This window comes from Colobus angolensis, unplaced genomic scaffold (genome assembly GCF_000951035.1).
Source record: "Colobus angolensis palliatus isolate OR3802 unplaced genomic scaffold, Cang.pa_1.0 Scaffold425, whole genome shotgun sequence".
Lineage (NCBI taxonomy): Eukaryota > Metazoa > Chordata > Mammalia > Primates > Cercopithecidae > Colobus > Colobus angolensis.
In genome coordinates this window covers 478755-496215 of record NW_012117655.1, presented here as the reverse complement: position 1 = coordinate 496215, position 17461 = coordinate 478755, and positions in this window count along the sequence as shown.

Here is a 17461-nt window from a genome sequence, read left to right as displayed (position 1 = left end):
ATAAGTAAAAATGTTGATGGCCGGGAGTGGCAGCTCACACCTGTAATCCCAGCACTTTGAGAGGCTAAGGCAGGAGGATTGCTTGAGCCCAGGAGTTCGAGACCAGCCTGGACAACATAGCAAGACCTAGTCTTTACAAATAATAATAATAATAATAAATTAGCTAGGCATAGTGGCATATACGTGAGGGCCCAACTACTCCGGAGGCTGAGGTGGGAGGATTGCTTGAGACTGGGAGGTAGAGTCTACAGTGAACCATGATCGTGCCACTGCACTCCAGCCTGTGTGACAGAGAGAGACCCCATCTCAAAAGCATAAATTAAATTAATAAAAATTAAACTATATTACAGTTATCTATGACTAGTTTTTTAAAGCCACCATAATAACCCAAGTGCAAAGACAAACTAGGAAAGTACATTTGCATCGCAAATAACTGACAAAAGGTGAGTATCAGAATTTGTAGGGGAATAAAAAAGATTTTAAAATACATAAAGAAGGCCAGGCGCAGTGGCTCACACCTATATCACAGCACTTTGGGAGGCCGAGGTGGGCGGATCACCTGAGGTTGGCAGTTTGAGACCAGCCTGGCCAACATGGAGAAACCCCATCTCTACTAAAAACACAAAATTAGCCAGGTGTGGTGGTGCATGCCTGTAATCCCAGCTACTTGGGAGGCTGATGAAGGAGAATCACTTGAACCCGGGAGGCGGAGGTTGCAGTGAGCCGAGATCACACCATTGCACTCCAGCCTGGGCAACAAGAGTGAAACTCTGTCTCAAAACAAAAACAAAAACAAAAACAAAAATGGGCTGGGTGCAGGGGCTCACTCTTGTCATCCCGCCACTTTGGGAGGCCAAGGCAGGAGGATCACCTGAGGTCAGGAGTTCAAGACCAGCCTAGGCAATATAGTGAAATCAACTGCACCACTAACCAAGGAAATGCAAATTCAAATTAGTATAATGACATGCCAATTCCTAACCATCTTGTTGGCAGAAATGTAGAGGTCTGACAATGCCAAGTGATAGAGAGATTATGAGGAAATAAGGACTCCCTTCGCTCGCTGGTGGGACTGTGAATTAGGGAGGCAGCCTGGTCCTGGTGCTGTCCAGGAAGTGCAAAAGGTGTGTGCACATGTGGTCACTACTTAGCTGGCTTCTTTTCCATCCTCAATTCTTCTGAAACATCGCTTCCCCTTCCTCTTCCTAATGCTCAGCTCTGAACGTATCCCTTTCCCTCTTTAGATGCCTTCAATGACTCCCTATTGCCCAGGAAGAAGTGCCAAACTCTTTAACTGGACACTTTGGCCTTCAGTGATGAAACCCCAACCCTTGTCTTGGTGTATAACCCCTCCGCCCTACATTCTTACAGCTCTACCTGTAAAACTAACAGTATAGACTGAAAACTCTCTCTTAAATCCTTACCCGCATGGAATGTTAATAAGAGAGAAGAGTTGGGGGTAATCTACTTTAACACCTTATTATGTTACAAAAGAGAATACTGAGGCCCAAGGAGACTGAATGCTCTACCCAAAGCCACACAGCAAGATAGGGAACCAGAGACCTCAACTTTTCTGATCCCGGATAAGGGCTCTTACCATTGCATATCTCTTCCTGGGCTGAAGTATCACGCCCAGTTACGGGGGTGCAAGCAGATTGTGCTGAATTGACACAGCCCAGGAGTGACAGCCACCGTTTGTCACAAAGCAAAAGTATCTCAAGATGCTGGAGCAGGAAAGTACTTCCCGTGCCAGCAGCCCACCGGTCGGGAAGCACCACAGTCTCCGAAAGGGGATGCCCTTGTGTTCACCTTGTCAACAGGGAGCAGCCAGATCTCTCTTTCGCTGTAATTGGGTTAGTCTTGTGGGTTGGCTGCCCTCTCAGTTCTCAAAAGAGATTATCCGGAAATGTACTGCTGCAGACCAGAGCTCAGGTGCAGGGCTGAGGTTGAAGCAGGAGGAAATTTTCAAATGCATTCGTTAATCACCCTAAGTACCTGCTTGCTGCCAGCTGCGCGGCTTTCTCCCTGCTGCAGTCAGTTTTGCTCCAAAAAGAACTCAGAGGTTTCCTGTAAACTACAGCTTCCTCAGGAAGGTCCGGAAGCTGGTGAGGGTCTGTACTCACCTTGTCTGTATCCCCATGCCTGAAGGGTGCATGATATTAAATCACAAATTAAATCCCATGTCCCACTGTGACATGGGAGGCCACAGAAGAAAGGAGAAAAGCTTTCCTCCCGTGTTTTGAATAAGGGGCCCTGCATTTCCATTTTGCACTGTACCCCACAAATTACAAAAGTGGCCCTGACCCCAGCCCAGAAATTTGTAACGTCTAATGAGTGAGAAGGGGAACATTCGTTTTCTTAGAACCCCAGGGGAGTTGCTCTGGTTGAGGCCTGCACTGACCCAGGGTGGGGATGCAGGAAGCCCAGCCATGAAGCCCCTGCATTGGCACCTGAAGGTGTCTGTGGACTCGAGTCTGTGAAGACCTCTGACAATCCACTGTCAGAACCCAGAGGTTCTCTACTTCAGCAAGCAAAAAAAAGTACCCGGAGAGCATGTTAGAAATGCAAACTCTGGCCGGGCACGGTGGCTCAAGCCTGTAATCCCAGCACTTTGGGAGGCTGAGACGGGCGGATCACGAGGTCAGGAGATCGAGACCATCCTGGCTAACATGGTGAAACCCCGTCTCTACTAAAAACTACAAAAAACTAGCCGGGCGACGTGGCGGGCGCCTGTGGTCCCAGCTACTCGGGAGGCTGAGGCAGGAGAATGGCGTAGACCCGGGAGGTGGAGCTTGCAGTGAGCTGAGATCTGGCCACTGTACTCCAGCCTGGGCGACTGAGCAAGACTCCGTCTCAAAAAAAAAAAAAAAAAAAAAAAAAGAAATGCAAACTCTGCCAGGCGTGGTGGTTCACGCCTGTAATCCCAGCACTTTGGGAGCCTGAGGTGGGCGGATCACTTAAGGTCAAGAGTTCAAGACCAGCCTGGCCAACATGGTGAAACCCTGTCTCTATTAAGAATACAAAAATTGGCCAGGCACAGTGGCTCACACCTGTAATCCCAGTACTTTGGGAGGTCAAGGTGGGCGGATCACAAGGTTAGGAGATCAAGACCATCCTGGCGAACACGGTGAAACCCTGTCTGTACTAAAAACAAAAAAATTAGCCGGGCGTGGTGTTGGGCACCTGTAGTCCCAGCTACTCAGGAGGCTGAGGCAGGAAAATGGCATGAACCCAGGAGGCAGAGCTTGCAGTGAGCCAAGATCGTGCCACTGCACTCCAGCCTGGGCAACAGAGCGAAACTCCATCTAAAAAAAAATAAAATACAAAAATTAACCAGGCGTGATGGCTGGTGCCTGTAGTCCCAACCACTCAGGAGGCTGAGGCAGGAGAATCATTTGAACGTGGGAGGTGGAGAGTGTAGTAAGCTGGAATCACACCACTGCACTCCAGATTGGACAACAGACTCTGTCTCAAAAAAACAAACAAACAAAAAGACCAGCTTGGTCAATATGGTGAAACCCTGTGTCTACTAATAATACAAAAATTAGCTAGGCATGGTGTGGCATGCCTGCAGTCCCAGCTACTCAGGAGACTAAGGCAGAAGAATCGCTTGAACCTGCAAGGCAGAGGTTGCAGTGAGCCAAGATCACGCCACTGCACTCCAGCCTGGGCGACAGAGCAAGACTCCATCACACACACACACACACACACACACATACAAAAGAAAAAAAAAAGAAAGAAAAGAGAAATGCAAGCTCTCAGATGCCTGTTCCAGAGATTCTGACTTAGTAAGTCTGTGAGGGGAGTTGGAGGGGGATGGCTGAGATTAGCATTTCTAACTTCCTTCAGGTGCACCAAAAAATGAGGCTATAGCCTGTGGTCTATGCTTAGAGTCACACTGGTATCCCCGTTGTTTCACAGATGAGGCAACGGGGACCAGGGATTGAGGTGCTCACCCAGTGGTCTCAGTCCTCCTGGGTAGGCACCATGGAGGCCCACTCTGCACACCAAGGCAGCAGCTCCCACTGTGTCATCCCAGCTCTCGGGGAGTCTGAGGAAGGACGGCATGAGTTAGGATCATGGTCAGAAAGTTTCCATAAATGCTTGTAGAGACAATGTGTACCCTAGAACTGAATGCTCCCCTCCTCACATCTCCCTCTGATATATTAGGTAAGACAAGCAGCACTGGGGAACAGAAAGATCACCCTTCATCTGCTTTGAGTCTCATTTTCCTTAATAAGAGCCAATATTCATTAACACTTATCAGGCATTTCACATGCGCTAATCCTCTCCACAAGCCTATGGGATAGGTTCTATTATTATCCTCATTTTACAGAGAAGGAAACTGAGACTCAGAGTTTAGGTAATTTGACTAGAGTCATGTACCAGTGTGCAGAGGTGGGGCTTGAACAGATGCACTATGACTCAATAGCCCCAGCTCCTCTCCACCCTAAAGAAACTATGTTGTTGGAAGCCAGTGACTAGGGCTGTCTTGCTGGAGGCCCTCCCATTGCTGGTGCTTTAGCCCTCCCACATTCCTGGCCCAGCTCCACCCACAGCTCCCAGAGAAGATTCCTGTCAGGTGTGCTGCAACGCTGCCCTCTGGGCCTCCTTAGGCAGCCCTCTGGGTCGGTTCCCATCACCTGGCCCTCAGCCAGTGCTCCTTGAGTGGAGCGCTGGCCTCCATGGGTGACGGGTTCCTGGCCTCAACCCTGTGCTCTAGAGGGCTTTGCTCCACCCTTTCCAGTGGGGTGGAGAGTCTGTGGAGGGCCAAGGACCTGAAGCCCCTCCTCTAGAATGCTCTGGGTACCTGGGACCCTAGAATTCCCTGCACAACTGTCCCTGAGCTATTCCCAGGGCTTGCTGGGGTTTGTGCCCTGCCCACCTTCCCAAGAGCAACACTGGGTTCATGGGTAGCACTCACCAAATGTGCACACCCTCTAGACCTGTGTCCAGGAGTGTGGAGTGGAGTGGGGGGTGGGCAGAACTGACATGAGAGCTGGGGTGTCCACAGAAATGGACATGAGGCCCTTCCAGGTTCAGGATGAAGAGCGGGTAGGAAGAGAAGGTGGCTGGACCACTAACTGGTGGCCACTTTTCCAGCAGTGCCATTATATTAGTTACCTATTATTGCGTAACAAATGACCACCAATTTACAGCTTAAAATGGTACATATGTATTATCTCACAGTTTCTGTGAGTTAGGAATCTCAGCAGGGCTTAGCCAGGCTCTCTGTTTTAGAGTCTCTCAGGAGGTGTTGTCTGGGGCTGCAGTCTCATCTCAAGGCTCAACTGGGGAAGGATCTGCGTCCACATCCATGTGGCTGTTAGCAGTATTTCAGTTCCTTGAGGGTTGCTGGACTGAGGGCCTCAGTTCCCCACTGGCTATTGGCTGGAGGCTGCCCTCATTCATTAGTAATATGGATCCCTGGAACAAGGCAACTTGCTTCATCAAAGCCAGGAAGGGTGGGTGTCTGCTAGCAAGAGAGAAGCCACTGTCTTATATAACCTAATCATGGATGGTACATGTCATTACCTTTGCCATATTCTGTAGGTTAGAAGCAGTTCATGGGTCTTGCCCACACTCAAGAGGAGGGGATTACATAAGCATGTAAATGTCAAAGGTGGGGATCACTGAGTGTCATCTTAGAAGCTGCCTGCCACAGCCATATCCAAGCACAGAACTCCAAGGAATCAGAAAGAGTTCTACATTCAAACCTGGCTTTCTTTTTCTTTTTTTTTTTTTTTTGAGACGGAGTCTTGCTTTGTGCCCGGGCTGGAGTGCAGTGGCCGGATCTCAGCTCACTGCAAGCTCCGACTCCCGGGTTTACGCCATTCTCCTGCCTCAGCCTCTGGAGTAGCTGGGACTACAGGCGCCCACCACCTCGCCCAGCTAGTTTTTTGTATTTTTTAGTAGAGACGGGGTTTCACCGTGTTAGCCAGGATGGTCTCGTTCTCCTGACCTCGTGATCCACCCGTCTCGGCCTCCCAAAGTGCTGGGATTACAGGCTTAAGCCACCGCACCGGCCTCTGCCCTACTTTTTTCTCCCTTTTTTTTCAAAGATGATAACCATTCTTTTCCAAAGCGAACTTCTTTTATGTCTGTGGATTAGACTGTCTAAGGCCACAAGATTAGAAGTTACCGTAATATGGCCTGGAATGGTGGCTCATGGTGAAACCCCGTCTCTACTAACAATACAAAAAATTAGCTGGGTGTGGTGGAAGACGGCTGTAGTCCCAGCTACTCAGGAGGCTGAGGCAGGAGAATGGCATGAACCCAGGAGGCGGAGCTTGCAGTGAGCCAGGATCGTGCCACTGCACTCCAGCCTGGGTGACAGAGCGAGACTCCATCTCAAAAAAAGAAAAAAAAAAAAAGAAGTTACTGTAATACATGTTACACTGTTAACTCTTAGCAAACTTTACTTTTGTTGAAAACCTTTTAAGTTTGGGATTTTAATTATCCTTTGCTATTAATAAGACCTTGTTTTGTCTAAATTAACTTAGAATTGGTATAGACGGCTTTTTTTTTTTTTTTTACCTTCAATTACCTGGGAGGAACCATCGATTGTCCTGTCCTAAAGGGAGTTCCTCCTAGGTCTGACCTTTGTATGGTAATTAAGATTTAGATCCCCTGTTAGGAAACCTGCTGGGTTAAGGGAATTTTCAGTGGTTAATGTTAAATCATCCTTTTTTTTCCCCCCTTAGGATACTTCTGAACTGATGAGGTGTGCTCACAATGAGGTTGCCTCTAAAAGTTATTTTTTTACCTTTTTCTGTTAGCAAAGAAGTTGCTGCTACAGACTGAATGCATCTGGGCCATCCGCGGGTTACTGGGTTAAGGATTGTTGTTAGGAAGGCCTCAGTGCTTTCGGGATACACTCTTGTTTACACTGACAACAAAGTGGTATTGGAGCGTTAGGGCGGTTAAGCAGAATACCTTCAATGATCAATTATAGGTTTTAAATTTACCTTGGTTTTTAAAGGAATAGGGTACACTGTTCTTTTTCTTAACTACTTGCATTTCTTTCTTTCTTTCTCTTTGATTTTCTGTCTCTTTTTCTCTTTGACTTTCCTTTTGCCTCTGTCTCTTTCTCTCTCTCTCGCTCTCTCTCTTTACTCGACTCGCTCTTTGTCTCTCTGTCTCTCCCTCTTTCTCTCTCTGCTGGTCTTTCCTTGCCTCTGCCAGCCGCTTATGCTGCTGTTCTCTCAACCACTGTGGGGGGCAAGAGAGGTCTAAAACCAGCTGTAACCAAGTGTCTCTGTACGGGAACTGGTCTGGGTGCCCTGGCTTACAGGTTACCTTGTGCCATACCTTTGAAACAAGGGACCTGTCCAGGCTTCCTTCCGATGGCCAGCCCATCTCTAATGCTGGCCAGTCTATCTTACACAAAGTTTTAAGTTTTCCTGGTGTCATAGTACTCCATAGTCTCCCTTAAATCCTTTCTTGAAATTTTTCAACATAGTTCCTAGTGGGGTGAGCTTACTTTGTGCCTGACCCATGCTTCTTCGAGACAAAACACCACGCTCACATCACATGCACACCACAAAACAAAGAATGGGTAAAAAGGGCACACACACACTTTTACAGTTTACACCAAACCAGAACCAAAACCAAAATCAGAGTATCCAGAAATCCAAGCCATGTCAAAACCAAAACCAAAACCAAAATATCAAGCAATCCAAGTCAAATCAAAAACGAAAACCAAAGTGCCGGTACAGGCATGCCGTGCCATGGGTGATCAGGCCACGCTTCCACTCAAATGGAGTGGGCAAGTTCCAAAGACTAGTCCTACCAAGTTTCAGATGTTCGGACTCCAAGTGCCAGTTCCCTAGTGTTCAGCCACTGCGTTGATCCTCCACAGGGGCCTGCCACGCGCTGCTCTGGTGAGGTGTTCCACGGGGGCAATTGCCTACCTGGAAGCGCTCTCAGGATCCACGTCGCTCAAGCTGGCCGAAGTCTCCCTCAGGGATGCTCCACAAGGCAGGCCTAAGCTGCCTAAGGGGCTGCCTCAACCTTCCGTTAATCACCTCGCTTCCTAGTCAGGGAACCAAGAAATGTAGCGGACAAGCCGCAGACCAAAACCCCTCAGACACCGAGTTAAAGAAGGAAGGGCTTTATTCAGCCAGGAGCTTCGGCAAGACTCACGTCTTGAACAACCGAGCTCTCCGAGTGAGCAATTCCTGTCCCTTTTAAGGGCTCACAACTCTAAGGGGGTCCACGTGAGAGGGTTGTGATTGATTGAGCAAACAGGGGGTACATGACTGGGAGCTGCAGGCACCGGTAATTAGAACGGAACAGAACAGGACAGGGATCTTCACAGTACTTTTCTATACAATGTCTGTAATCTATAGAAAACCAATTAGTTCAGGGGTCGATTTTTAACTACCAGGCCCAGGGTGTGGCACCAGGCTGTCTGCTTGTGGATTTCATTTCTGCCTTTTAGTTTTTACTTCTTCTTCCTTTGGAGGCAGAAATTGGGCATAAGACAATATGAGGGGTGGTCTCCTCCCTTAGCGGGGGCCTGTAATCCCACCTACTCAAGAGGCTGAGGCAGGAGAATCGCTTGAACCCAGAAGGCAGAGGTTGCAGTGAGCTAAGGTCGTGCCATTGCACTCCAGTCTGGGCAACAAGAGTGAAACTCTGTCTCAAAATATATATATATATATCAATATATAGTTGGCAGCAGACCAAAAATAGTTCACCTTCTTTGTTATTTACAGTTTGGCAAAATCTCTAAGAAAATACAGGCACACATACCTTTGACCCAGCAATTCCACTTCTGGGAATTAATTCTACAGAAACTTGCACATTGCACAGAACCACCTGATAAGGTTACTCACTGCAATATTGTTTGCAATCACAAAAGAACAGATGTCTCAGAAATCTCCATTAGGAAGAGCCTGCTTAATTCAACCGTGGTGCACACATACAATGGAATAAGATGCAGGTGTAAAAAGAATGAGCAAGTTCTCATGATACAGAAAATCTCCAAGATATAATCACTCAGTTTCAACCACAACTGCTTTGTTCCTCATAGCAAGTTCCTTCCACTCCATGTGGAGGGTTTAAAGGCTTTGAAGGTTCAAATGCAGATATCTGGATTCAAAGCAGAGGAAACCTGGCTCACTCTCTCACTTTCTTCAGGCCTTGGCAAATCTTTCACTGACCACTATAGGAGAATAAAAATAAAATTTTCTTCAACCTTCATAGGTTTTTAATTGGAAAAGACCCCTGTAGCAAAAGATGGGAGAAAAACAAACTGAAGTTTAACATGTATATTTCATGTATACATGGAACATACCCAGAGAATGAGTAGTTCTCAAAGAGGTGGCTTTGAATTCTAGCTTATGTAGCATTGTCAACAAAGAACAATGAATATTTAGAGAAGTGACAAGGCAAAGGAAAAGGATTTTGAGTTTCTAGGGGCAGCAACTTGTAAGAAAGCAAATAAATGGCAGATATAGGCTAGCTAGTAAGGCCTATTCATGCGGCTTCCTCTGGTGCCATCTCCAGGCTGATAAGGGTCCAAAGTTAGACCTTCAGTGCTAATCTTTGTTTTTCCTGGAAGAAGGGTAGCAGGGCAGGATACCTTTTGCCTTTGTAAATCTATGTCCTGCTTTTAGGCAGATAGAAGGAGGGCAGAGAACTTTCCTGCATCTGCTTCTTGTCTTTAGCTCAAAAATCCTTCATATTTTGGGGTGGCATATTCTGGTCTCCCACACCACCCTATCATAAAATAACCACAACCCATTCACCACCACCCTCACCACACACACATGCATGCATGCACACACATCTATCCCCTTACCCTGTTTTGCTCCATAGCACTTACCACTTATCACTATAGATCACTTGTTTATTTATATTCCACAAAAATGTAAGCTTGGTCAGCACAACGGCTCACACTTGTAATGCTAGCACTTTGGGAGGGCAAGGAGGGAGGATTGTTTGAGCACAGGAGTTTGAGACCAGCCTGGGCAACATGGTGAGACCCCATCTCTACAGAAAAATCTGAAAATTGGCTGGGGGTATTAGTGGGTGCCTGTAGTTCCACCTATTTGGCAGGCTGAGGCAGAAGGATCACTTCAGCCCAGGAGGTCGAGGCTGAAGCAAGCAGTGTTCACATCACTGCACTCCCACCTGGGTGACAGAGCAAGACCTTGTCTTGGAAAAAAATAAATAAATAAAATTTTTTTTAAAAATGTAAGCTCCAGGAGGGCAAGAAATGTATTTGTTTTGTTCACTACCAAATTCCAAATGCCTAAAAGAGTGCTTGACACATAGTAGGTGCTCAGGAAGTGTTTCCTGAAGACGTAAAAACAGTAAATGAAAAAAGCCAGAGGCGTTTGAGCCCAGCCTCAAGCTCCTGGGCTGACTATCTTTATAAATGCTTCTATATGCATGAAATGTCTTTAAAAGGTTACAGAAGAAATATGTCATGCTGGTTGCCTGTAGGAAGGTGAACTTGGTGACTGAGAGACAGAATAGAAGGAAGGTTTTTCATTATACAGTATTCTGTTTGTAGATTATTATGCAAAAAATAAAAAGGAAAACTTCTGCGTCATTCCTTTTTTATATCTCCATAGTATGCTGTCCTGTGGATGTACTAGAAGTCATTTCAAATATCCTCTTTTAATGAGCAAGTTAGTTATTTCCAAACTTTTGCTATTGCAAATAAGGTAGTCTGGATATTACTTTTCACGTCATAATAAATAGGATGCTGAGGTCTTTTTATAACCCCTTAACTTTGGTTATAAATCTTTGCAGTTGAAAATGTAACCAACATCCCCAAGTAAACAAAACTTTACTGCAGTTGAGTCCATTTGCATTTGGTGGCTGGCAGTGGGGCAGCCTCAGGAAGCAGAGGCTCCTGGGAAGGGGTAATTTAATTAGCATTCTTGCAATCTCATTGGTAAACTCACCCAATCCCTAAGTCTGTATCCTGATAATTTATCAGGATAGGGCTGACTTACAAAGGAGGGCAAAAAAACAAAACAACAAACTTCTAACCAAGATGTGGTTCACACCTGTAATCCCAGCACTTTGGGAGACCAAGGCGGGTGGATCGCTTGAGCCCAGGAGTTCAAGACCAGCCTGAGCAACATGGTGAAACCCCATCTCTACTAAAATATAAAAAATGAGCCAGGCGTGGTGGCATGCACCTGTAGTCCCAGCTACCCAGGAGGCTGAGATGGGAAAATCACCTAAGCCCAGAAAGTTGAGGCTGCAGTGAGATGTGATTGTACCACTGCAATCCAGCCTGGGCAAGGGGAATGAGACCCTGTCTCAAAAACAAACAAACAAAAGAAAAGTGAAGACAGTTCAGTATTCCTAATTCACACAATGGAAAAGATCTGGTGGCCGGGCGCGGTGGCTCAAGCCTGTAATCCCAGCACTTTGGGAGGCCGAGACGGGCGGATCACGAGGTCAGGAGATCGAGACCATCCTGGCTAACACGATGAGACCCCCGTCTCTACTAAAAAAAATACAAAAAACTAGCTGGGTGTGGTGGCGGGCGCCTGTAGTCCCAGCTACTCGGGAGGCTGAGGCAGGAGAATGGCGTAAACCCGGAGGCGGAGCTTGCAGTGAGCTGGGATCTGGCCACTGCACTCCAGCCCGGGCGACAGAGCGAGACTCGTCTCAAAAAAAAAAAAAAGGAAAAGATCTGAACTGAAAATTGAGAATCCTGGTTCTGCTACCTAGAAGCAGTGTGACCTTGAGAAAATCACTTGTCTTCTCTGGGCCTCCATCACCTGGGCTGTGGAATGCAGCCTTTGTCTCCCTCCCTCTCACTGGAGACTCAAACATTACGTTGGGTGATTTGAGGCAGCTGCTGAATGGTAGCAGATCTGCCGGGGCTGTCACTTTGTGGTGGTTCTGTAGGTAAATAGGGCACTGTGTTGGGAGAGAAAAACAAACAGAGAAGCAGCTGCCTTCTTTTCCAGAAATGGCACCAATACCCTGCAACTACTCAGGCTGATGGGCATGCAGCTGCCGGATGACTCCAGGGGTGCAGGGGGAGGGAGCAGAGCATCTGAAAGAGGGACATCAGGACCCAGTGACTGCTCTGGTATGACTCAGGGAGGCTGTCAGGGTTGAGCTCTCTGTTAGGGACCCAGAGTGTCCCAGGAGGCCGTCCCTTCTGAAGAATCTGACGAGGCCCAGGCTTCCCGGAATGACTCTGCCCTGCTCTCCTGCCTCACCTGAAAACAGACTCTGGGGAGAAGGAGGCTGATTGACACAATTTCATCGCCCCCAACACTTGCAAGTACAAACAGAGGCCACATACATTCTTATTCTTTGGATCTATGATTAGATCCTCATTTGGTAAAAAATATGAAGTTGCAGGAATTGCATTCAACTCTTCAAGTTATGAATTTAATGAGAATAATTTTCTTGCTTATTTTTACAGTTTCATCAGCATTAAAACCTCATTGAAAAAGAATCTGTGGCTGGGCATTGTGGCTCACACCTGTAAACCCAACACTTTAGGAGGCTGTGATGACAGCTCACTGCACTCCAGCCTGGGCAGCAGCAGAATCACTTGAGGCCAGGAGCTGAAGACCAGACTGGGCAACATAGCTAGACCTCATCTCTACAAAACATAAAAAATTAGTCGTGTGAGGTGTATGCACTTATAGTCTTAGCTTGGGAGGCTGAGGCAGGAGATTTGCTTGAGCCCAGGAGTTCCAGGCTGCAGTGAGCTATGATAATGCCACTGTACTCTAGCCTGGACAACAGAGCAAGACCCTGTCTCAAAAAAGAAAGGAAGGAAGGGAAGGGAAGGGAAGGAAGGGGAAGGGAAGGGAAGGGAAGGGAAGGGGAAGGGGGAGGGAAGGTGGGAAGGGAAAGGGAAAAGAAAAAGAACTTGTTAAGTTCTCTTTCTTACAAATTTTATGAGAGACCTCAGCAGAAAACTGTTCGTTTTCAGTGTTACCAGTTTTTAAAAATTTAAGCTGATGCTCTTCTGAATACTTTTCCTTTTTTGGCTTTTTTTTTTTTTTTGAGCTCCACTGTCATATTTTCTAAATTGATCCCAACTCAACTTGTATGCATTCCTAGCGATCTAAGAGTTTACAAAATAAAGTCATTTTTCTTCTGAAACATTCAACTTTTTTTTCTTTTATTTTTGAGACAGAGTCTTGCTCTGTTGCCCAGGCTTGAGTGCAGTGGTATGATCACAGTTCACTGCACTCCATCCTGGGCAACAGTAGCCTCGACCTCCCAAACTTAAGCCATCCTCCCACCTAAGCCTTCCAAGTAGCTGGGATTACAGGTGCTCACTACCATGCCCAGCTAATTTTTTTAGCTCTCTCTCTCTGTGGCTCTTTCCCAGCTCCAGCAGGGGTCTCAAATATGTTGCCCAGCCTGGTCTCAAACACCTGGGCTCAAGTGATCCTCTCACCTCAGCCTCCCAAAGTACTGGGATTATAGGCATGAGTCACCATGCCTGACCAAATTATTAATATTACAAAGCAAAACACAAAAATTTAATTAGTAAATTTTAAAAATAAAATTATTTAAATAAGGCTAATTTTTTAATACTTGATAATTAAATCTTATTCAATATTATTATAAAAATAAAACTTCAGCCAGGTGCAGTGTCTCACACCTGCAATCCCAGCACTTTGGGAGGCCAAGGCGGGTGGATCACGAGGTCAAGAGATTGAGACCATCCTGGCCAACATGGTGAAAACCCATCTCCACTAAAAATACAAAAATTCGCTGGGCATGGTGGTGTGTGCCTGTAGTTCCAGCTTCTTGGGAGGCTGAGGCAGGAGAATCACCTGAACCAGGGAGGCGGAGGTTGCAGTGAGCCAAGAACGTGCCACTGCACTCCAGACTGGTGACAGAGAGAGGCTCCATCTCAAAATAAACAAACAAATAAATAAACAAATAAATAAAACTTCACAATTCTGGGTTTTAATGTCTGGTTAATAAGCAAAGCAAAGAATCTGTATCATGCTTCAAATATCCTACAACTACATGTATATAAATGTAAGACAAATATGAATTCTTTTTCTTTTTTTTAAGACAAGGTCTCACTCTGTCACTCAGGCTGGAGTACAGTGGTGTGATCATGGCTCTCCACTTACCAGGCTCAAGTGATTCTCCCACCTCAGGCTCCCAAGTAGCTGGGACCACAGGTGCGCACCATCACACCCGGCTAATTTTTTGTATTTTTGGTAGAGACAGGGTTTCACCCTGTTGCCCAGGCTGGTCTTGAACTCCTGAGCTCAAGCGATTCACCTGCCTTGGCTTCCCAAAGTGCTAGAATTACAGGTGTGAGCCACTGTGCCTGGCTGAAAAATATCAATTCTTCAGCCTGGCAAAATGTTCCTCAGGCACTGTGGTATATTGTTACATAACGGTCCCCAACACGTCTTACCTCCCTGTATCTAGCCCCTTTGCAATATAATTTTTGCCACGTCTCTCATGGAGACATAGAGTCTATATCCTTCCAACCCTTGGATCTGGGCATCCCTTAAGGCTTCATTTGCTCCATAGACTGAGACAGAAGTAACATGGTGCAACTCCCACAGCTAGGCCTTAATTACATTACACATTTCTGCCATTATGTGAAAATGCCCTGTCCTTTCCTAAAGGAGGAAAGACCATTTGAAGGAGAACTAGGGTGCCCCAGCCAACAGCCAGCATAAATATCAAGCACATAAACAAAGCCATCGGGGAACATCCAGTGGCAGCTGAGCGGCTGGCTGACTGCAGCTGTATAAGTGACCCCAAAGGAGATCAGCAGAAAAATTGCCCAGCTGAGCCCAACCTAGAATTACAAGTAAATAAATTGTCGTTTTAAGCCACCCGGTTTTGGTGTGGTTTGTTATGCAGGAATAGATAACTGACACAGCCACCACGTGCGACTCCTGTGAACACTAAGCTAATTCTTGAATGCCTCCAGAATCACGAATTAGGACAAATTAAAAGAAAATAGGCCCTTGGCACTATTGAGAAATAATATTTGGTTATGCCAGGACCTCTTGAATTCATGCTGAGAGAAGGGACACACATATGAGCCAATTTCATTCCTTCTCCCTCCAAAGCAGTGTCTGTCTCCAGTGTCAGCAGGGGTACAACCTGTAGACCTTCACAGTGTTTGGGCTCAGCAGGCTTGTTTTAAGAACACAAGAGGGAAATGTGGAGAGTGAGTGTGTTCATCTCACGCATCGGTGCTCACAATCACAGGTCACACTGTGCCAGTGATATGTCCAGGATTCCAGGTGACAAAAGCTCCTGTGTGGTCTTCAGTAAATTTAATTTTTGTGTTTGTGATATGCGAGGCCCTCCAAAGAGTAGAGGTCCTCTTGCCTGGTCTAAGGACAATATTGCACTGGCCCCAGGTTCGCGGAAATGATTGAGGCCTTGCACGGGGATTTGTCTATGAATAGTGACTGAGGAAAAGCACTGATGGCTATTGAAACTCGATGTTTATCTCTCTCTCTCTTTTTTTTTTGAGACAGAGTCTCACTCTGTCACCAAGCTGGAGTCCAGTAGCGTGATCTTGGCTCACCACAACCTCCGCCTCCTGGGTTCAAGAGATTCTCCTGCCTCACCCTCCTGAGTAGCTGGGATTACAGGCACATGCCACCACGCCCGGCTAATTTTTGTATTTTTAGTAGAGACGGGGTTTCGCCATGTTAGTCAGGCTGGTCTCAAACTCCTGACTTCATGATCTGCCCACCTAGGCCCCCCAAAGGGCTGGGATTACAGGCGTGAGACACCACGCTCAGCCGATGCCTATCTCTTGATACATCAATCCAGCTTCAGAGAAAATATCCTATAGAAACAAAATAACTAATAGAGAAGGGTAGCTATGCAAAAATGTTTGTCACAAACATCGCTTAATATAGGAAAAAAGTGAAAAACAACATACACATCATTAACGGGATGGTTTCGTGAATTGTGATCTATTCGTATTAGCACATGTTATATAACCATTGAAAAGGTTATTATGTTTATGTTTAGTGACTTGGAGAGATTTCTTTATTGAACATTTACTGAGCATCATCTATGAACCTAGTACTGTTCTAAGTGCTAGGGATACAGCAGGGAACAAGACAAGGTTTTTTGCTCATGCATTTCACATGTTAGTGGAGGAAGACAGGCCATAAACAAATAAATAAGCATATAGTATCAGTTGGTGAGAAATGCTATAAAGAATAATGGCGGTGAGTTGGGGGATGGAGCCTGGAAGGAAGTGAGGGAAGGAATGTTGTGGCCGTCAGGAGGACGAGCATTCCATCCTGAGTGCCAAGGCCTGATTTGGGAATGTGCTTAGTGTGATCTAGTAGCATCAAGGAGGCCAGGGTAGCAGGAGACGCGGATGGGAGGGAAGGTCAGAGAGGAGAGCAGGGGTGTGTGGGGGCGGGGGATGTATACACATGGTGCAGACCATGTAGGGCCTGGCAGCTCCTGGTGAAGACTTTGGTTTTGGTTTTTTTGGTTTTTTATTGATGGGGTCTCACTATGTTGCTCAGGCTGGATTTGAACTCCTGGATTCAAGCAGTCCTCCTGCCTCAGCCTCCTGAGTGACTGAGACAATGTGTGCACTCCCCACACCTGGCTAAGACTGGTTTTTACTGAGTAGAATAGAAAGCCAGTTAAGATTTCTAAGCTGAGGAGCAACATGATCTGACAGATTTCAAGGGGTCCCTCTGGCTGCTGTGAGGGGAACGGACTGAAGGGACAAGATTGGAGCAGAGAGGGGTGTAGAGGCTGCTGTAGTAATCTAAGTGAGAGAGACAGAGGATCGGGCTTGCACCAAGTGGAAGTCATGAGGTGGGGAGATGTGGTCTGATTCCGGATGGATTTTGAAGGTGGAGCCTGCAGGATGTCCTAATGGAACTGGATGTGGGGCGTCAGCGAGAAGCCAGAAGGCCATTTAATAGTGTTAATGACTTAAGCTAGTTTCAGAGGAAAGAGAGTATAGCCCAATCCCATTTTTGCTCAAATAAACATCAAATAAAACACACTCTCCCTGTGCAAGGATCTTTGTGTATACTAATACGAGTCTATTAGTTGGCTAGGGCTGCCATCACAAAATACCACAGACTGGGTGGCTTCAACAACAGAGATTTATTTTCTCAGTTCTGGAGGCCAGAAGTCCAAGATCAAAATGTCAGGGCTGCTTTCTGGTGAGGCCTTTCTTCCTGTCCTGTAGACAGCTGCCTTCTCCTATGTCCTCATATGGCCCCTTCTTTGTGCTTGCTTAGGAGTGAAGTGGGGGCTCTCTCGTGTCTCTTTCTCTTCTTATAAGGACATCGGTCCTTTTGGCTTTAGGTTGCACCCTTGTGACCTCACTTAATCTTAATTAGCTCCTTGTAGGCCCTGCCTCCAAATACAGTTACACCGGGGGTTAGGGCTTCGCCGTATGAATCTGGAGGGACACAATTCAGTCCATAACAATGAATACAGAGAAAGCTGCAAAAGGAGATCCACAAGCCATTGC